This window comes from Pinus tabuliformis, chromosome 7 (assembly GCF_031772625.1).
Source record: "Pinus tabuliformis cultivar Carrire ecotype Pingquan chromosome 7, CPIR1, whole genome shotgun sequence".
Classification (NCBI taxonomy): Eukaryota; Viridiplantae; Streptophyta; class Pinopsida; order Pinales; family Pinaceae; genus Pinus; species Pinus tabuliformis.
In genome coordinates this window covers 922,965,724-922,988,625 of record NC_142293.1, presented here as the reverse complement: position 1 = coordinate 922,988,625, position 22,902 = coordinate 922,965,724, and positions in this window count along the sequence as shown.

Sequence of the window (22,902 nt, the reverse complement as noted above, 5' to 3'; positions counted from 1 at the left end):
GAATTACATAGCTTGGAAGGATAGGATGGAAGCAGTGTTGGAAGACAATGGCCTCAAGGAATTCATAGACCATGACATTCGTAAGCCTCCAACATCATATGCTAAAGATCTGGTTGAATGGAGAAAGTGTGTGGAAAATGCGAGAAGGATTATCCTGGAGGAAGTTCGAGACCACATTGTCTCGATTCTCCATGGAAAGGATACTCCATACTCAATGTGGAAGGAATTAATGAACCTGTTTCATAATAGCAGTGACCATAGGAAATTGGCACTGAAGGACAAACTCAGAAAGATTAAGATGGAGAAGGGTGACATTATTCTAAAGTACTTGGCCAAGTTCACCCATTGTCAGGATGAGCTTGGAAGTGTCGAGATTACTATTGCTGAGGATGATATGGTGAGCCTAGCTCTTCTAAGACTTCCCAAGAGTTGGAATAATTATCAAGACTCTATCAATGGGAGGAGAAGCTACTAGATTGGGAATGACTGTGGTAAGATTTGGTACAAGAAGAGATTCGGAGGAATACCAGAGATAGTTCCTCATCAAAGATTGATGATGAGGAAAATTGTTCCTTAGCGGGTAAGGCAAAGAAAGGGAAGGGAAAGGCATCCCATTCCAAATCAAATTCTTCTCATGGAGGTAAGAAGAAGGACATCTCGAAAGTCAAGTGTTTTCATTGTCACGATCTGGGACATTTTGCCAGTGATAAAGTGTCCACTCAAGAAGGTCGGTAAGAATCCCTTAGGAGGAGCAGAAGGAGGTGAGGCTCTTGCCTCACAATTTGAACTATACTTTACCCTCATTGCATGTATGGTGTCAATTATCGGTAGTGTATGATACTTGCACAGTGGATCTTCTTTCCACATGAATGGGAACAAAGAGCTATTCAATAACTTGGAGGAGAAGGATCTCTAGATGCATATCGTGATGGGTGATGATATGAGGTATAGTGTTACCGAGCTTGGTACAGTTACATTTTAGAGGGAGCCGGGTGCTCCTCTCACTTTGCGAGATGTTATGTATGTTCCTGGTTTGAAGAAGAACTTGGTATTTCTTGCCATGTTGGAGGATAGAGGCTATGATGTGATCTTTAGTAAGGGAAAGGCATTCCTTCCTCACATAGCCATGGGACACCGAAAGAGCATAGGGTTCGAGTGAAGAATCTCTACAAGTTGGAGGTAGATTATTTTGTTGCCTTGAGCACGAAAGTGGAGAAGGTCCAGAGACAAGACATCGGTGAGCTTTGGCACAAGCGGTTGGGTCACTTGCATCATGGTGCTTTGAAAATCATGCAACAAATTTCTAATAGTCTTCTCGAAGGTACACTAGAGCAAGTTGACACATGCAAAGGGTGTACTTTGGGAAAATACACCATAGCTTCCTTCCACGACCAAGATAGTTGAGCACAATAAATCCTCGATCAATTCCATTTAGATGTGTGTGGACCATTTTGGAAAACATCCACGCAAAAGAACATGTATTATGTTATATTTGTTGATGATTTTTCTCATAAATGTTGGATCTTACTCATGTAGAAGAAAGATTAAAGTTTTGCAAAGTTTTGTGAATTTAAGGAATTGTTCGAGAAATATACTGGCAGGAAGGTTAAATCTCTCAAGAGTGATAATGGTGGAGAATATGTATCGAATGAGTTTAAAGACTTATGTGTGGCAGAAGGCATTTGAAGAGAGTTGTAAACATCTCATAACCCACAATAGAATGGGGTGGCTGAAAGGAAGAATAGAAGCATAGTAGGGGCAGCATGGGCGATGTTGCACGATCAAGACCTACCACTACACTTGTGGGCCAAGGAATGCAACACAGTTTTTTATTTGCATAACAGAAGCCCTCGTCGAATTCTTGGGATGAGTACACCGGAGGAGGCTTTCTAAGGGAAGAGACCAGATGTGGGTCACTTCAAGATTTTTGGTTCATGATTCTACTACCATGTAAACAAAGATGCATGGAAGAAGCTTGAGCCAACAACAGAGTTGGGAATATTTGTGGGGTACATTGATACACCTCATAACTATTGGGTGTACCTTCCAAACAACAGGACGACAGTGGTTTGCAAGGATGTAAAATTTTATGAAAGAAGGTCATGAGATGTTCCCTTGAGAGGGAGCTTCATCTACATGTGGTTGAGGAGAGTTTAGCTCCTAAGGAGGAGCCTCAGATTGATGTGGAGTAGCCACATGCAGAGGATCAAAGAGTGGAAACACACACTCATGCAGAGTTTTCCATAGATGGGATAAAGCACATGAGAGAGGTTGACATGTTATTGCATGATGCAAGAGAGATTGTGGGAGCACTCACATCACAACACAAGAAGAGGAGGTTACCAGAGAGGTACACTAGATACATGGCTCTTATGAGCAGATGTGTTGAGATAGACGCATCCTATTTTGAGGAAGCAGTGCAGCAATTGGTTTGGATTGATGCCATGGTTGAGGAGTATGTCTCCATTGTCAGGAATAGTGTTTAGGATGTGGTCCCAAGATTGGCCTACAAGTTAGTGGTGAATTCCCGATTTCTTTACAAGGTAAAGCATGTAGCGAATGGTAGTGTGGAGAAATACAAGGCTAGGTTTGTGGGCCGAGGATTTTCTCAAGTGGAGGGGATTGATTACGATGAGACCTTTGCTCCTGTTGCAAGGTACTCATCAATCAGATCCATTTTGGCATTGTCGACATAGATGGGTTGGAAGATACATCAGATGGATGTAAAGACAACCTTCGTTAATGTCATGATTAAGTAATAGGTGTATATTGATTAACCTAAAGGTTTTGAGACCTTCAACCGAGAGTCCCCTATGTATCGACTCAAGCGAGTGTTGTATGGGCTGAAGAAAGCACCACATGCTTGGTACACCAGCATTTATAATTACTTCACCGGGTTTGTTTTCACCAAAAGTGAAGTGGATGCAAACCTTTACCATATTTTGATTGAAGGTAGATTCTTGATTATTGTTTTATATGTCGACGATTTGATTCTAACAGGTGATGATAAGCTGATCAAGTTTTGCAAAGAGGATCTTGCAAGAGAGTTCAAAATGAAGGACTTGGGGCTCATGCACTACTTTCTGGGCATGGAAGTATGGCAAGGTGATGAGGAACTTCTTGTCTCCCAGGGCAAGTATGCCAATAAGATATTGAAAAGGTTCCACATGGAGAGGAGTAAACCCATGGAGACTCCTCTAGCATGTAACTAGAGGAAGGAGGATGCTACTTCCGATGAAGTAGTGGAAGCTACTATTTACAAGAAGCTTGTGGGTTCACTCATGTATTGGGTGAACCCACGATTGGACATGTGATATGCAGTTAACCATCTTATTCAAGCGATGGTTAAGATGACCAAGTTGTATTGGAAGGAAACCAAGCATGTGTTGAGATACCTTAGAGGCACTACTTAGTATAGTTTATGGTACAAAGGGACAAAGGGAGTGAAGCTTCAAGGCTTCACCGATGTAGATTGGGAAAAGAGTCCATCTGATAGGAAGACCACATCAGGAGGATTCTTCATTATTGGGTCAACAATTGTTTCTTGGTACAACAGGAAATAGAGATCAGTTTCACTCAGTTCTGCAAAAGCAGAGTACGTGGCTGCTAGTCAAGCAACTTGTGAGGCTATCTGGATGAGGAAGATTTCGGTTGGTTTGTTTGGTCAGCAGATGGATCCAACTTTGATTTACTGTGACAGCAAAACTTTTATCAAACTCTCTGAAAATCCAGTTTTTCATGATTAGTCCAAGCATATTGATATCTGGTATCATCATCTTCGATATTATGTGTAAAGGAGAATTATGTTGTTGGAGTACATTCGCATAGAGAAGCAGGATGCAGATATTTTGACAAAGGCATTGTCAAGATGCAAATTCAAGTTTCATAGAGATAGGATCGGGGTAGCTGATAATCCCTTTCTTGTTGAGAGGGAGTGTTAAAAATAACAACAAGAAATTCCAATTTAATTTGTCCTTGAATTAAATGGAAATTATATTCTCATAGCAACTTCTAATAGTTAATTAAGTTAAATTGACTTAATTGACTTAGGAAATTCAAGTTGGAAGTCTATCTAGAGTCATGTAGAGTGATCCCTAAATCTTAGGGGCAGGGGTTGAGTTCTTTGGAGTTGTAATTAGATAACTCAATTAGTCAGTTAAAATATTTCTAACTGTTGGAGGAAATAGTAGAGGTCTAGTAGTGGAGTAGTGCACCATTGCATCACCAGTACCACACCAGTTAATTGAAGATTCACTCACAAATAATTCATGCATGTTAGTTCAAATGAAGGCCCAGTTGAGATTAGAGTTTAGGGACAGTGTACAATCAGTTGTATACATTTCTAAGTTGTACAGATGGTGTGTGCAATAATTTGAGGACCTATTTTTGGATTGCATAGTTATGGAGAGTGGATTTCCCAATTAAATATGGGTTGATTCCTCTAGGAGTTGCACAAGGAAGTAGGGGCTTGATAGAAGGCAGAATTGGCTAAGTGTTCGTTTGAGCTACCTTGTGAAGTAGAGAGTTACATTGTACTATTGCAGTAATTGTTCAGGACAAACCATAATTGTATTTTCTTCTCAGATCTTCTAGTTAATGCAATATAGATAGTTGAGGTGTTTAGCAGTTGCTTTCCCAAGAGAAATATTGTGTTATGTTCAATTGATATTCTTCCTCTTTCTGCTTATTGTTTTCATCGATCATTTTTGGTTTCTGCTGAGAAGAGTAGAGTAGATTATTGTCTTATGTTTTATAAAAACACATAAGTTGTTGAATCTACAGAAAAATCTACAAAAAGGTTAGTAAGTTTCAGGGATTTGACTAATTGTGTGGAAATATACCTTTCTTTTCAAAATATGGAGTTTCAAGATTTGATGGATTAGGTTCACCCCTACAAATCATTTGGTCTGTCTCTTTTCAGCATGTATATCTTGAACAAAACTAGAGTATGTAATTCAAAATTGGACTGCATTGGTAGTCTGGGATGTTCAAGCAAAATGACATCAAATATGTTATGCATATGAGGCACCTAGCTTGACATTTTAAGGTATGGATGGAACATTTTAAATTATGACAATGCACTTTCATACTATACATGTTGAACATGAAATAGGAAGTGTTTAAAGTATGTGTATTTAATATCATGTATATATATATATATATATATATATATATATATATATATATATATATATATATATATATATATATATAGATGAAAATTTCATGAAAAACTTAAAGGATGTGTTTTTCAAGTTTTGTGTAAGGTATTTTTTAGAATATTTATTTATTTACATTGTGTCACTAATTCAAAGGGATTTGAATTAGATATTTGCTGACACAAAATTACCCAAAGTAAAACAACAATAACAATGTAACGAATAGAGTTCGTACTCAATGAAATATTTAAGATATCTAAAATATGTAAATATTCATTTATAAGACGATTAATATGTATATATAAGAATTTTTAATGTACAAGAGATATGATATATGATATGTTATAAGTGATGGTCTTGCTTGTATACTAGGAAAGGTATTCGTTCACGAATAGTCATGTATTTTCTCTTCAATATGTTTAATTATTTATTAATTATTAATTGTATATTATGTTCATAATATTGTCTTCTCCTTTAGAAAAACTTTGTCCTCAAAGATCATTGATGACTGTTAAACACATACATGGTGGAGGCAAAATATGAATGATTAAAATTGAGATGATTTTCTTATTCACAATGATACATATTTATAATACATAGAAGTGGCCCTTGGTTTCATATTCTAAGCAGTCCCATGGACTCCCTTTGGCTGTTCAGATTCCACACCAACCCATAGAGGATTAGGTGTCCAACATTCCCCCCCTTAACCTGAAGGGGTTCATATGAGTCCAAGAAGAGATTTGTAATATAAACTGTGCAAAATGCATGACAACACTAGGTTGAATGTGCTCTCTAAAATGTTGGTGTAAGGGATGTCGTTTAAGGATGACCACCAACATTTGAAAGCTTAGTGCAATTCCCAGAACTCTTCCAAGTCTGATAAGAAGTTGAAATCTTCTGCAAGAGGAAGTGTCCCTAATGCTTTGGAGAGGGAGACCTTCAACCTGAAAAAGAGAGGTCTACAACCTGCAATGGTTTAAGGATGACCACCAACTCTAGAATGCTTAATGAAATTCCTGGAGCTCTTCGAAAACTAGTAAGAAGCTGAAGTCTTTTTCTAGAGGAAATGTCCACAATTCTTTGAAGATACATCACCAACTGAAGGCATGCTCAGGGGCATCTTTCTCTCTGGCTACAACTCTGAATCTGGAATGGTAGGTTGTGGCTCAGCCTCACTTGATGTGGCTTTGAATCTTGTAGATGACCATCACTTCCCCCCTGTTAGATACAAGGTGAGAATATGAAGAGATCTCAACTGCAAGACTTTTCAATATTTGAGAACAAATCGTGTTGTATGAGTGAAATATCTTCTTGGCTGTTGAAGGCCATTGCCAAGAAGCGATCCATCCAAGATGAATATTTTTTCTTGTAGGAGTTTTGTTTTTGAATCATCTGTGTGAAAAATGGGTATGATGACCACAATGATTCCATGGATGAAGATCAAAACAATGATCTTTCATATGGCCAACTCTTTCACAATGCTGGAATTTCACAATATATTTTTGTTGCTTTGGAAGAGGCGCAGAATTTGGAATAGTTGAAGATGAATTGTCATGAAGAAATCTAGCACTCTGAAACTATATGGGCTTTGAGTAATCTAGAATATGAAAGGAGACTGGTTTTGTGCTTGTTATGGAAAATCTCTTCCCAAGGTCTGATGACCGACTTGGGAAGTGCATACTAAATTTCTACATCTACATGTACAACTGCTCCTGAGAGAGGCTCAATGATCTGATCAATTTCTGGTTGTTGATGGGAATGTGTCTCAAACAAATAATTTCTTTGAACAAAGACAAGTTTAGAATCATGACTACACTTCTATAACTCCTCTTGTTGTAGTTGTGATTCAAGCTGCAAAAAATCAATCTGTTCTTGTGCATATTGTAGATAGGTCTGAATTTCTGAGAGAGAGCCTTTGCTGATTTGGAATGTGTCATGAGTAGTACATTGTATTAAAGTTTTAAAGAACTCTAATAATTCATAAAAATTTTCCATTTTTGGGACTTCAACACATGGACTCAATGCTTCAACCAACTAGCAACAATGATGGATCAACAATTTTGAATGAAGAGCGAACATAAATTCATGCAAATAGGATATGCATGTTCTCCATTCTCACTGGTATCAGAGAAATAACCAACGCCATAACACTAAAATATATTGAATTGAATTGAAGTTTTTTTTTATCAATAAAATATCTGAAAGTGCTTCATAACCTTGAAACAAAACTACAGGATTTTGTTACCGTGTGCAAAAATATTTTTAGAATGTCAATAACAAAAAAATTATAGAGAGAAAAACTAGAAATAGCCAGTGCCAAAACACTAAAATATATTGAAACTTTCTCAACCTACACAGTGCTCACAGAACCAGCAGTATGTCTTAATTCTAAAATATTTATTTCTTCTTTATGTCATGGAGACGAGTGCATCCTATGATCAATTTTGATCTCCTTCAATCCGTCTCTTGAGTTTATTCAATTGCCCATGCAACACAACAAACTATTTTCGTATCGAAGAGTATCTGTCTACCTCTGAAAACTTTTCCTTCATCTCTTGAACAAGTACTTTCAAGCCCTCTTCATCAATGTCTCTTGAACAAGTACTTTTAAGCCCTCTGGGAACTGAAAATCTAAAATTACCATCATAATACTGAAAATATTGTTGCAGGGGGAAATCTGATTTTTGAAGTACAAATTTTCAAATGACGCCTCCCTAATGATGAAAATGCATTCATGGAATCAAAAGAAAGCAAAAACCCATTGTGGTTGTTAATAATCTTGAATCTCCATTGGCTACTTTCTAAAGAAATTCATGCAAGGAAAATTTTAAGAACCCCCCCAAATTTATATGTATAATAAATGGGCGAATCTCCATGGTATATAGGAAAAATGGAATGCGATTTTATCAATAATATAATATGTATATATAATTTTTTGGCGAATCTCTCACCAGGCATGGTGAATATTTTACTTAATTATAAAATCTTGTAAGATCTTGGCGAATCTTTCACTAAATAATAAAACTTTGTAAAATCCTAGTGAATCTTAGCATTGTGAACTCTTAGAAATTTTTTTGAAAAAGTATAAAACCATATATGACAAGAGCCACATGGTGGCAATATCACTTTTTTTTTTTCACATTTCCATGACATGGAACTTGTTTATAAAATTAAAAAAAATCCAACCAAGTCCCTTATAATATGCAGGTAAGCTTACAACAAAGTCTGATACCTTTACTATGCTTGTATTCATTCAAGTGTCATAGCTGCTATACTTAACACTGTGAATCACAACTCTCTCATAACTCAACTCTATAGTGTAATTAAAACCTTTTGAAATTGAATCTGACAACTTTATAAAAAGGATTAGTGAAATAGAAGCTTCTGTGAATGAGCCCACTAACTATCACTACTAAACAATCAATCTAGACTATGAAGTCTTCCATATTGATTACAATCGTGCTCAAAATCAAGCGAGTGCGACCACCTAGCCTGACATAATGGCCATCATAGCTTCCAATAATCAACAACCACCTTGCAAGGACATCCTGGCTCATGTCTCATGAATTTTATTCATCAATCTTAACTGACATAAATCTTATAAAGATAATATTAGAATCCTCTCCAGATTCACTGTTAATACAAGGGTAAAGGAAATTTTCTAGCTCAAGGCACTAGCCAATACCAAATTTGGTATTTGTGACCCCTTTGTGGGGATGCACCTACCCTGCCCCGTTGGGTTTCTGCCTTGTAACATAGTTCAAGGATCACAAGACTTTCCAATCTTCCTACTCCATTAGACACACTTTATATGCTATACATAATGAATGGAAAAGAAGCATTATAGAACACACAATTTCACAGAAGGAAGAAAAATCTTAGCCAGTTCAATATCAAAATCTTAACCACTGGTTAATCAATAATAACAATTAGTGTATTATTTACACGTTGTAAAGAATGTAGTGGAATGGAAAATATTACTTAGGAAACCCTTCAATATTTTCTACTAATATGTCTGTGCATGTACATATGAAATTAAGAGCATTGTTGAATACAAAGTTTCCTTTTATCTTGCCTCCATTTCGACAAATTAGTGTGAAATCAATGTCACTTTGAATCTCCTTTCCTATGTGGATGTTTTGACAAATCAATGTGAAATCAAAGTCACTTTGAATTTCCTTTCCTGTGAGGGATCACATACACAGTTGATTAGTAAAAGATAATCTACTATATATTATGTTCAAGAAACTGATTGCAATCTATAGTGGAAACGAGACCTCAATTCTTATTCTGAATTTGAATATCTCAGGAAAACATAAGAGATAAAAATGCATATGGCCTTAGTAGCTAGAAAACAATCACTCTATCATTACAAGACCACCTAGATTTCGGCACTTAATCTAAATAATGGCACTAGTTGCAGTGCTTATTTGCATTAACACCATGGAAAAGAAACAACAATGTTTCAAAGCACACTTACTAGAAAAGTTGTAATGTTCTAAGAATATTTAATGATATCATCTGAACCTCGTAGCTATGGTGGGGAAACTAGGGAACCCAAATCTTGGAAGATATCTCATACCAAATCTGAGAAAAAAATAAAAAAGGGAAAAAATCAAAATCTATAAATCAAGCAATGAATTGTTTACAAATCAAATACAATTCCTTTAACTAACAATAAAAATTGTGGCGATATATTTAAATATTTAGTAAGAGGGGAAATTCAAACCATGGAATATTACCTTTGCCATTACTATCATCCCTCAGTGACAGAGATTACAAATCAATACTTATGGAAAGATTGTAAAAAATTCTGTGAAATAGTAAAGCATAACTTCTATTTTCAAGCAACAAAATCAAGACATTGTTACATCAAGAGCCATAATTGATACATAATAATGAATCAAGTCCTTGTATGGCACAGGCTTGTTTCACAACCTCTATTTTCTCAATAACAAAATCAAGACATTGTATGTGGTTATTGCCAAAAGGAAACCGTGTTCTAGTTTGGAAGAGGATCTTATCAAAAGACATGGATTTATTCAAAGCTACAAAGCCTAATGGGTTACTGAAAAATCAGTTGGAATATGGGATCATGATGCTTAAATTGAAAAAATATGCTTTCCTTTTAGAAACATTACAGTTATACAATGTTTTTTGAAAGCATTAGAATTTGAAATTGGGCCTTTCTATCAAGACAAATTTTCATTAACAGAATGTACTTTCCTACCTGAAACGTTGTAGATATCCAAGAAAAACTTGAAAAGCATAAGAGAACTTAGCATAATGTGCTTTCTTTCCTTCCTTAACATTCTTAAAGAGTTGAGGTTCCCCAAGTCATCAGGTAACTTTCAAAGGAAATGACAGTTAGTAATAGTCCAATTCACAACTGAAGATGTTTAACAAATACGAGGGGCATCTCCTCCAAATCACGAAAGTGCTCCAGGTTAAAATCTAGAATTATTGGAAGCTTAATGCTCGACTGGGTGTTATTGAACCCATACATTTTTCCAATCTTCACTAAAAGGTTAAAGATAGCTTCTCTAAGTTCTACATGACTTTACTATGCTCTTGAAGTGGGGGCACATGCAGCCTCTCCAAGTGAATAGTCTTAAACTAAGTGAAGGTAAGGTTGATAGATCATTCAGTGTGGATCTCTTTAACCCATAATTGAATACTATGTCTCTCTTGAACCCATAATTGAATACTATTAGGACTTTCAAATTTTTCATGGAACTCAAAAACGTTGGAAGAAAGTATTTGTTTCCAGAAAAGAGTAAAACTAAAGCCTCTGCTTGAGGACAATTGATGTCACACCACTAATACTTCTCCATGGAATCTCTATAGGTAAACCATAAATGCAGAATTCCATTAGAATATTGTGTTTATTGAATACACAAATGAAATCATTGCATTTCTTTAAAATATCTTTTGAAATCAAAATTACCGAAATTACATATCGATAACCTAGTGGGTGTAGTATAAAATTCACCCTTGTCATTCATAGAAAGCATGAGAAAAAACCTAATACTAAATATAAAACCAAGAAAAATTCAAATTCATCACTTCTAGGGACCTCATAACCACCCTGCCAATACACAAGTATGTTCATGTTTGCAGTGAGAAAAATTACCCAAATCACTGCTCGTAGTGCTAAGGAGCACGAGTATTTCAAAGATCTAGGTTTTGTACCCTGACCCATATATTGGTTGTGGGGATAAAAAGATGGTTTGTTGTAGCATAGCGTGCATCATCTCACTAGTGAGTTTCTCTTTGGAGACTGGTAAAATAGATGGAGACTTGTATAAGTAACATGATCAAGTATAGCATGTCTAAAAAAAAATTATTTTGCCACTTTTGCTAAGGATTTGCACCATTGGTGTAGCTGGATTGTGGTGGTTCTAGTTCTTCAAGGCTATTGAACAAAACTTTATTTGGAAATTAAGTTGTTTACGATTGTCAAATATGACTGATCATTTGAAATTCTTTGCCATCTGTTGTTAGTAAACATCAATGTAACAAAGAATAGATCCAAGCAAAAACAAGAGAGCACTTACTTTTTAAATCATTCCATCTGCCCACATCACTTCAATATCCAGAGTAAAGATGATCTATGTTGGTTTAAATCCCCCATTTAAATAGGCTACATTCCACGTGAATACAATGGGTCAATACCATGTGCCATTTTTATTTTAATTAATACTAATATTAGGGTTAATAATGGTTTTTCATGGTATTAATAATAATCTAGCCCATGGTTTTTGGCCCATAGTATTTTGCCCATAGGTTTCACCAAAATATAACACATTTTTTGAGTGTTCATAAATATAAGATGACTTATGGAGTAAATATAAAAAAATGTTTTATTTTTTTTACCATACCTCTCATTTATTTATATTTTTATTAATTTACCATACCTCTTTTACAAATATGGTATTTGGCCCATAGAATTCACTTAAATAAAACCTCTTTTTGAGCCTCATAAATAGAAATAGGGTTATGGACTAAATATAAAAAGAGGTTTTATTTATTTACCATACATCTAGTTTATTTATATTTTTATTTATTTACCATACCTCTTGAGTAAGTATAAAAAGAGGTTTTATTTATTTATCATACCTCCACTTTATTTATATTTTTATTTGTTTACACCCTTGCATGTATATAATGTGACTTATGGAGTAAATATAAAAAATGTTTTATTTATTTACCATACCTCTCATTTATTTATATTTTTATTAATTTACCATACCTCTTTTATAAATATGGTATTTGGCCCATAGGATTCACTTAAATAAAACCTATTCTTGAAAATTAGGGTGAATGGAAGGTTGTAACTCCTAATTTCAAGGGCTAAATTTACCTTTTTTACCCTCTCCCTTAAAATAAGGTGGGATATATGAGGTGATTTGTAAAAAAGTACTATGACACAAAATATTGGCCCACTAAAAATTTAAAACCCCTTAATTACGCCAAAGAGCGAACATTCGCCCCTAAAATTTTCCATGAATTCATGTCATTCCAGCTCCAGCGCAGGACCCATATCAACAAACTTCTCAGATAGGATAGGTATTCGACTAATGGTTTCCATTATTGCGAATATGGAGAAGGCCTAGGTCGCAGGTTCGACTTCGGCAATTTTAATTACATGCGTTTCAAACCCAGTATTCACGAATGCCATAAAATACAGTTCATCATAAAATACAGTTCATCCTCAACACCATGTTGGGCAATCAGCTTTATAACTCCCATGTTGTTTTTCATGAGTTCGCCCATGATTTAATGGTTGATTTAACGAATAATATGCAACTCCGTGTTGGTGCCAAGGCCATCGTGATAGGGCCACACTTTCTCTAGAGAACCAGTTCAGCACAACCACCCCTGCACAACTTTCTTTGTATATCTATTTCCTTATCTGTGAAATGTGTTCATAAATAATATTAATAATAAATATAATAATAATAATTAAAAAAAAAAAAAGAAAAAAAAAACATAAATGCATACATGCATAATTGCATAGAAAAATCATAATGTGCAAAAATATCTTGAGCTTTCATTGTACTAACCTCTGCGCTTCACACAGTATACTAATAATAAAATAACCACTGGTTTTGAATATGCACAACCACCTCCAAAAAAAAATTTCTAGCAAGCTAATACCAAATAGTACTCCGTAACTAACTCAAAAAAATTGACCATCCATATCCAGATCCATATTGCATCCTCATTTGAGCACAACGTAATAGAAATGAGTCTTAAACTATTCAGTCAACAAATATTCTAGGCCTAATCTCTAATTTGCTAACTATACTTTCTCCACATGTTATTTCTCTATGACCAATTTCTCTCACTAATCAGGTATAGATATGAGGTACTCATTACTACAACAGCAATACCCAACACCGGCTACTGTAGCAAGGGGCACACGAGCACCAACACCAGCAACACTTCCAACCAAAACTCATAGATTTTTCTCTATTCCCAAATGACTCAATTGAATTCTAAAAATCAGTGTTTTAAAAGCAATATATACTTGAATTCATCGAATAGATATTGAAAAGACAATTTTATAATACCAACATTTATGACCTTATCAATATCTTTGTAACTAGATGTGATAAAGTCATTGCGTGTGGATTTACTAAATGAATATTGATAGTAATAGTTGGATTTTATTAATTTTTGTATGCTAAGTGCGAATACCAATTTTCTGCATCAGGAACGTGGAGAATTCTTTCAACAATTTATACATTTCCTATTATTATTATGATGGTTACAAGATACAATATGTCATAAACATAAATATTATTTTTTCTAAAACCACTGCACCATGCAACACTAAAATTGATAAATGAGATTTTATATTCTATATAGATTTGATCTTTCCACACTTACTCTTTGCATCCAAACAACATTTCAGTAGATGTTCGGACAAAAAAAATAGAGTGCAAAGTGCTTAGTGCAAAAGAATATATTTTCACTTAAGAGCATAAGAGCATAAACATTATCAAGTTAACATGTCCATACTCCATGAGCCCTTGTGTGGAGCTTTCATTGTGCAAAGTGACTTCGAAGTGAAAATCTCTGTGAATGTGGAGGTTTATGTTCCTTGTTCCACACGCCATCTTTCCACACATATTTGAAATCATTATGTTGTCATTTCAAAGAAAGAATAATGAATTTTGATCAAATTATAATAAAATTTATTTAATAACGTTAAATCTAATGACTATCATGTGCAGTGGAAGCTATATGAAAGTGTCTTTATTCTCTTGAGATTACTGAATACCCAAGGTTTCGTTTACAGGAAGCACGTGCGGAGGACAAATGCACATGCAGATTTCTTTCATTATGTCCACCAAACCATGTTATTGATTACATGAATAACTATCTAGAAATGGTTTTTCATATGACAACAAATGCATATGGGACACTGCTTTGGTTGTACCCAAATCTCTGTCTAGTATTTATCAAAATAAAAAATATACAACCTTATTTTTGAATTCTTATTTAGTAATGTATTTCGAAAACATTTATTCCTTCTCACAACAACTAGGAAACACATCAATTAATAACAGTTTCAAATGTCAATGAATGACCACTGTGTAAAGGAAGTTGTATGCCAATGTTTAGAGACATGATTTGGTGTCAATAAAACAATTAATTAAGATCCTTCATTGCAAGATAAAATGTAAATCATTTTACCATTTTTTTTCTAATTGGTTGTGTCTATACATGATATTTTTGTATCGCTGTATTGAATACCTATACATTAATGTACATGATCATAATGAACTCGTATTTATTTTATTTCGTTACATTAGTGTACATGATCAAAATGAACTCGTATTTATTTTATTTCGTACATCCATACTATTTATTACACGTTTATTGAAAAAATTAAATCGATAACCGTTATCAAAGTAAAAAAGCTATTAATTTTCGAATTTCAAGATTTATTTTACTAGCTATCATTAACGTTCGCTTTGAAATTTTCAATTTTTATTTATCGAAAGTGTTAAATGTGTTGATAAAACTATAAATCAAATCTGAATTCGATAATGGATAAGGAAAAATGATAGTTAGGACTATTGGAATCACACTATTACTCATGATTAATGGCTTTAGTAAACAAAAACCCTTTTCAAAAATCATGAGAAAATGTATACGTAGGAAGTTGGAACACATTATGGCAATTAGAGTTCTATACCGTGATCTTGACAATTGTGTATCAAAGTGTTCATAAATAAAATTCCCGTAAGCATTTTTTACATTACAGTACCAAAATAAAACAAAATGTCAGTGATTTAGTGGTGTGGGCTAGCTTAGTAACTAAACCAATTCGTGATAGAAATAACTAAACATGTTTATGCATAATATTTATTTACGACTATTAACAGTTACTGTTGGAAGTTTCAAATCTAATTATCATAATTGTCATGGGTTTTTTTATTACTTCATATATGCAGTTAGTCATTTCAAAAACTTGTACAGTTGTCATATTATGAAAAAACTTCAACCTGGTATCGTTAATCTAAGAAATTGTTGACAAATTTTGGGCAATTTAAGCTATAAAATGCACAGGTAAACCTTTTAGAATGTGATACAGATAGATAAAGAACTTATATTGTATCCCAAATTTATATTTGTATGACACGTATTTCAATGATATTAAATTAAGAGAAAAATATGCAATAAATGGACATGATGGTTTTTCAATATTGATATATATTTCCATTACTTTCTGTAAATGTTGGCTTTGATATTTTCAATTGCTATTTATTAAGAGTGTCATATGTGATAGTTTCCACATGAAGAATAACAATAACTGGTATTTGGGACTGCAACAACAAATTGCAAATTTACGTGACATTAGAGATGAATGTAAGTAGTAGATAAAAGAACCAGTCTATTTACACTTATATAGTCAACCAAGCAGTATTTGAATATGCCAATAGAAAAGTAGAGAAACATAGGCATTTTCACTAGTCAATACTTTCTTGGTCTCACTTCTCAATGGATTCAATGGTATTCAACATTTCATTTTCTCAATTGATCAAGTTCTTTCTCAATTCTCTCTACACCATATTTCTATTTTTGTAGAATTTTTTAGTGATTTGCATTTGATCATTTTGTACTTTATGAACATATGAACTCTAGAAAAAGTTTCAACACATGCAATATGCATTGCATCTCTATCAATTCACTATTTCTTTCTCTTTTTTCTCAGGTTTTTGAATTTTCTTTTCCCTAATAGTCTAAATTGCATCCAAACAAAGAACTATTGCAATTTTTTCATGTCATAATGTGCAAGAAAATAGTGTCTCTAAATCCTTATCTAATGCAAAATATGTTTACAAAGCACATAGTTTATTAAATTTGGAGAAAATCAAGTATCAAAAATTGATAATGGATACCCAAAAAGTCACCAAAGAAACACAAAAATAAAAAACCTTAAATCACTCACAAAAAATTCACCTTCCACACTTGTTACTAGTGCAGTGTCATCCATGACTCTAGGAAAAAGAAAAAATATTGGTTCTAGAAAAATGGTTAATGGTGACTCAGCAAGTCATCGAGATGAGAAAGACAATTTTCGCAAATTCTTTCTAGACTAAACACATACAGTTCAAACAACAAAGTCCAATAGTGTCCTAAATAGAGAAAACATTCAACAAGATATAGGCTTGGAAAGTGATAGTAGTGAACAACCTAACTGGGTTGCTACTCATTTTGTAGAGAATCAGAAGATAACGAAACAAATTGTATAGGAGGACATTATTTTCAATGAAAGTCCTGCCACATACAAAATGCAAAATATGACAAGACCAACAAAAAATTGATAGTTGAAAAGGTAAAGGTTGAAAATGAAATTAATATTAATCAAGAACACATGGATATTGATTTGGTTTCTATTGATATAATGGGGCTAATCGTATTGCATCAATCTATCAATAATGAAATTACTCAAAATGTTACCAACATGCTTGTCAAAAATCAAATGCTGAAAAGTAAATTAAAAGAAATACTAAACAACGCAAATCTAGTTACTATGTTAATGACTCCCCTGGCAATACAGTCACCTTCATTGTCAAGTTTTTTTGCTGCAACACCACAAACATTTAATAATGTTGTGAATTTTCTTAATGTAGTGAAGGCATATAGCCTCAATAACATATACCAAAGATTATAAATTATAGATGATGTTTGGTATGTGGTTTTTTATTTAAAAAGTTTGCAACAACAAACGACGATATTTATGAACTTAGTTAACAGTAATCTTACAAAAGACAAGAAATTCATTGGCAATGAATTGGTTAATTTTAAGCATAGGATAGGATTACTCTCTGATTTCAAAAAGAAAAACTAACATCTATCATATGTTGAATGAGTGAAGAAATTGGAAGATGGATGGGTGGAAAGGGTCACTACACTTCAGAATATCGATTCTGCCTATATTGACCTATCCAAAAGGAGAGATAATTCCTATCTCAGTTAAATGGATATTATAAAATGATTATATGGTTTGTGCATGTTGCAAGATTATAGAGTTTGATAACTTCATTTATTTTACTACAGAATATATTGACACATGGCAAATCACTTTTGCCAACGTTAATAAGAAAAATGTTGAGTTGGTTGTCAAGGTGGAGGAAGAAACTAGGGATATTAAACAAGAGATATACACCAAAAAAATGGAAATGGAAGTTACAATTACCCTCAACAAGGATTACATTAAAAAAACGTTGAACATGTTTCTTCAGCGATTCATCGACTCATAATACATCTTATATAATTTTTTTGTGTCTATGCACGATATTTTTGTATCGTCATATTGAATACCTATACAATAATGTAGATGATTTTTTGTATCGTCATATTGAATACCTATACAATAATGTAGATGATCAGAATGAACTCATATTTATTTTATTTCGTACATCCCTACTACTTAGTACACATTTATCAAAAAAATTAAAGAGATAACCGTTATCAAAGTAAGAAAGCTAATAATTTTCAAATTTCAAGATTTGTTTTACTAGCTATAATTAACATTCGCTTTGAAATTTTCAATTGTTATTTATTGAAAGTGTTAAATGTGTTGATAAATCTATAAATCAGATCTGAATCCGATAATGGCTAAGGAAAAATGATAGCGAGGACTACTGGAATCACACTATTACTCATTATTAATGGCTTTAGTAAACGAAAGACCTTGTCAAAAATCATGAGAAAATGTATACGTAGGCAGTTGGAACACATTATGGCAATTAGAGTTTTGTACCGTGATTTTGACAATTGTATATCAAAGTGTTCATAAATAAAATTCCCTTAAGCATTTTTTATGTTACAGTATCAAAATAATAAAAAAATGTTAGTGATTTAGTGGTGTGGGCTAGCTAAGTAACTAAGCCAATTCGTGATAGAAATAGGGAAACACGTTTATGCATAATAATTATTTACGACTATTAACAACTACTCTTGGCAATTTCAAAGCTACTTATCATAATTGTCATGGGTTTTTTTATCACTGCATATATGAACTTACTCATTTCGAAAACTTGTACAACTGCCATATTATGCAAAAATTACAACCCGGTATTGTTAATCTAAGAAATTGTTGACAAAGTTTGGGCAATTTAAGCTGGAAAATGAACCGGAAAACCTTGTAGAATGTAGTACAGATAGATAACGACCTTATATTGTATCACAAATTTATTTTTGTATGACACATATTTCAATGATATTAAATCAAGAGAAAAATAAGCAATAAGTGGACATGATGTTTTTTCAATATTGATATATATTTCCATTTCTTCCTGTAAACATTGGCTTTGATATTTTCAATTGCTATTTATTAAGAGTGTCGTATGTGATAGTTTCCATGTGAAGAATAGCAACAACTAGTATTTGGGACTACAACAACAAATTACAAATTTACGTGACATTGGAGATAAATATAAGTAGTATATAAACGAAGCAATCTATTTACACATATATAGTCAACCAAGAGGTATTTGAATATGCCAATAAAAAAGTAAAGAAACATAGGCATTTGCACTAGTGAATACTTTCTTGGTCTCACTTCTCAATGGATTCAGCAGTATTCAACATTTCATTTTCTCAATTTCAAGTTCTTTCTCCATTCTCTCTACACCGTATTTCTTTTTTTACAGAATTGTTTAAGGATTTGTATTTGATCATTTCGTACTTTATGAATAGATGAACTCTAGAAAAAGTTTCAGCACATGTGATAGTCATTGCACCTCTATCAATTCACTATTTCTCTCTTTTTCCTCAGGTATTTGAATTTTCTTTTTCCCTAATAGTCTAAATTGCATTTGAATAGAGAAATATTGCAATTTTTTCATGTCATAATGTGCAAGAAAATAGTGTCTCTAAATCCTTATCTAATTCAAAATGTGTTTGCACAACACATAGTTTATTAAATTTGGAGAAAATCAAGTATCAAAAATTGATAATGGATGCCCAAAAAGGAGTTGAAGCAACACACAAAAAAAACCTTAAATCACACACAAAAACTTCACCTTCCACAATTGTTACTGGTGCAGTGTCATCCAAGACTCAAGGAAAAAGAAAAAATCTTGGTTCTAGAAAAATGGTTAATGGTGACTAAGCATGTCATTGAGATGATCAACGTAATTTTCACAAATTCTTTCTAGACCAAACGCATATAGTTCAAACAACAAATTCCAAAAGTGCCCTGAATAGAGAAAGCATTCAACAAGCTATAGACTTGGAAAGTGATAGTAGTGAACAACCTAATTGTGTTGCTACTCGTTTTGTGGAGAATTAGAAGATAATGGAACAAATTGTATAGGATGACATTATTTTCGATCAATGTCCTACCACATGATACAAAATGAAAAATATGACAAGACCAACAAAAAATTGAGAGTTGAAAAGTGATGCAAGAGCATCCGAGTGAAGAGGCAACAAATGAGAAATGTTTTTATTCTATTTTATTTTGCTGGACAAAGAGGAAAACATTTTGAGTTTTTGTTTCATTTATGTTTCATTTAAAATTAAGGCTGACTCAGCCATTGTTAGTTTTTAAATTAGAAAAATAGATCAAGATAGGATTAGTTAGGAACTTGTTTGAAGAAATTGTTAAGCAACTGAAAAGTAACTGAGGAACAGTTCCTCAACTGTAAAGAAACTGTTAATAATGTATTGAAAAGGAAAAATCATAAAGGATGGAAGGGTTGCCATCCAGAGAGGAGAGAGAGCCCAGAAGTTGTAATTCACAATTATTTGAATTTCTAATATAGCAAATAATTCAAAATCTGTCATTAAGGAAGTAGATTAATTTTTATTATATTCCCTATGCATAGATGTTCCAGGCATCAAACTAAAAGCAAGAGAGTGAAACCATTTATTCAAAAGATCTGAATAAGCATCAACAAGCATTTGTAATAGGAAGCATTTCAAAATCGAGAACCAAACAGAGGTACACCAGCATATAGATTCCTTTTCTCAACAAAACAAAACCCAGGTACTATTATATTCTGCATTTAAAAGCATTTCTTGTACATCACATTTTCTTTTTTTCATTCAACAAAATTCATTGTATAAACTCTATAATCTGGAAATCGTGGAGGGTTCCAAACCCATGAAAACCAAACACATTATAGTCCACAGACTAAGCCTAAATCAAATAGCGAGGGCATGAACACCTTGGAGATCACATACAGACACAAAGGAACCAAAACCCCAAGGGTATAATCGAATTACAGACAAGAGCAAACGACAGAGCAAATGTAGACTAAACACACAACAAAGCAAGCAAGAAACCGCTACAACCATGGAAAGACTGTACCAGGGTTTCCCTAAGCCCGCAAACAGTCCCCAGGACAAATCTATTGAGCAACACTCCCATGGAAGGGCCTGGAAACCACCACAGAGCAGGACAACGATCAGTTTGAGCCACGCAACCAAAAATAACAGTGAATAGCCAATTGGAAGAGGAATGAGGGTTTTTACTTGGAGGAGGATCAAGTTCGTGACGGAGGACGAGAGCCAAGACCCGCAATAGAGGGTTTCCACTAGCAGAAGAGCCATGGACATGTTCTTCCTGCTCATCAAGGAGCTAGAGCATTAGAACCTCAAAAACAAGGGGTGAAATTGAAATTGGAAGGAGAAGCTTACCTGAGAGCAAGTTTGCTGAGCCGTCTCGTGCAGCAGCTAGTTAGGAACCTGTGAATTTGTAGAGCCGAACCATAACCAGACCCAACATCAACATACAAATCACCACAAAAAGAGTAGAGATGAGCCTGAAGCAAATGACAGAGACAAATAGATTTGCGGGAGGAAGAAGACCTAAAACCCTCCAAAAACCAGAGTAGTGAATTGCTACAGAGAACGAGTAGAGGCACAACATTGATAGAACATGGAGAACGAGCAGAGGCACAACACTGACAAACCACACAGAACCATAAAAGCATAGCAAACCACCATACTGGACAAACAAGGCACGATACTTACCAACCATCGCAAGAACCAGGCGAAGGCACAGAGCACCCACAGAGCCAAACCAAAGCAAAGGAGAAATGAGTTCCAACACCCTCAGCAAAAGTAATAATCTAAGGTTACAAGCTCGAGGCCAGTACAGAGCACAGGAAAACATACAATAAAACCCATTAAAGTCGCATACCAAAAACCCTGCCACCAAACTTAACTCAGAACCGAAAGAATTAAATGGTCACAGACACATGTCCCTACTCGAGATCACCACCAATTTTTGGTATCAGAGCTTATTGTTCCTTTCTCTTAGTAAAGATGGAGGTAGGAAGAAGCGGTCGAGGAAGAGCCATCAGAAGAGTATCAGATGAAGGGCTACAAGAAGAAATTAGGAATTTAACTGCACATTTGGCAACAATGGAAGCAGGAAGGCGTAGAGATCCGGAAGGTGGGGATGATAGTGAGGAGGAAAACCTAGCCACGATGGATAGGTCAGATGACGAAGGACCAAAAATTAAGCTATTGAGGTCAGTTTTGTTGGCTAGCAACAAGCCAAGACTGGAGCTCTCTAATTATGATGGTCGTTTGTCCATAGAGGCATTGTTAGACTGGCTAAGTGAACAAGATTAATATTTTGAGTATGAAGAAATCAGCGAGGACAAGAGGATCAGGTTTGTTGTCACCAAATTTAAGGGACATGCAACACTATGGTGGGACAGTGTATAGGTAGAAAGGAGGAGATTAAACAAACCATTGATTAGAAAATGGGATAGGATGGTTGCTAGAATGAAGAGCAAGTTTCTGCCTAAAAATTATCAAATTTCCCTTTATAGATGAGTACAGAACCTGAATCAAAGAATGTTGACCATGAAGGAATATACTAAAGAATTTTATAAAGTTAACGTAAGAGCTAGTTATGTTGAAGATACCCCTGAGAAAACAATGAGGTTTGTAAATGGTCTACAGATGGAGATCCTAGACGAAATTAGTATTCTTTCCCCTAAGACCATAGAGGAAGCTTATCAGAGTGCTTTGAAGGCGGAGGAAAAGATTACTAGGAAACAAAATGCTAGAAGAGTGCGTGGTTCTAGTAGAGGTCGGGGACAGACCTTTGGCAGAGGTAGGAATGCCAACAGCAATGAAGAGGGCAATAGTTCGAAGACTTCGAGATAGAGTGAAAGGGAAGGTAACACCAGAGGAGGAAGGTCATACCAGCAAGGAAGAGGTAATGGCAGAGGCAGAGGAAATGTTTATCAGTGTT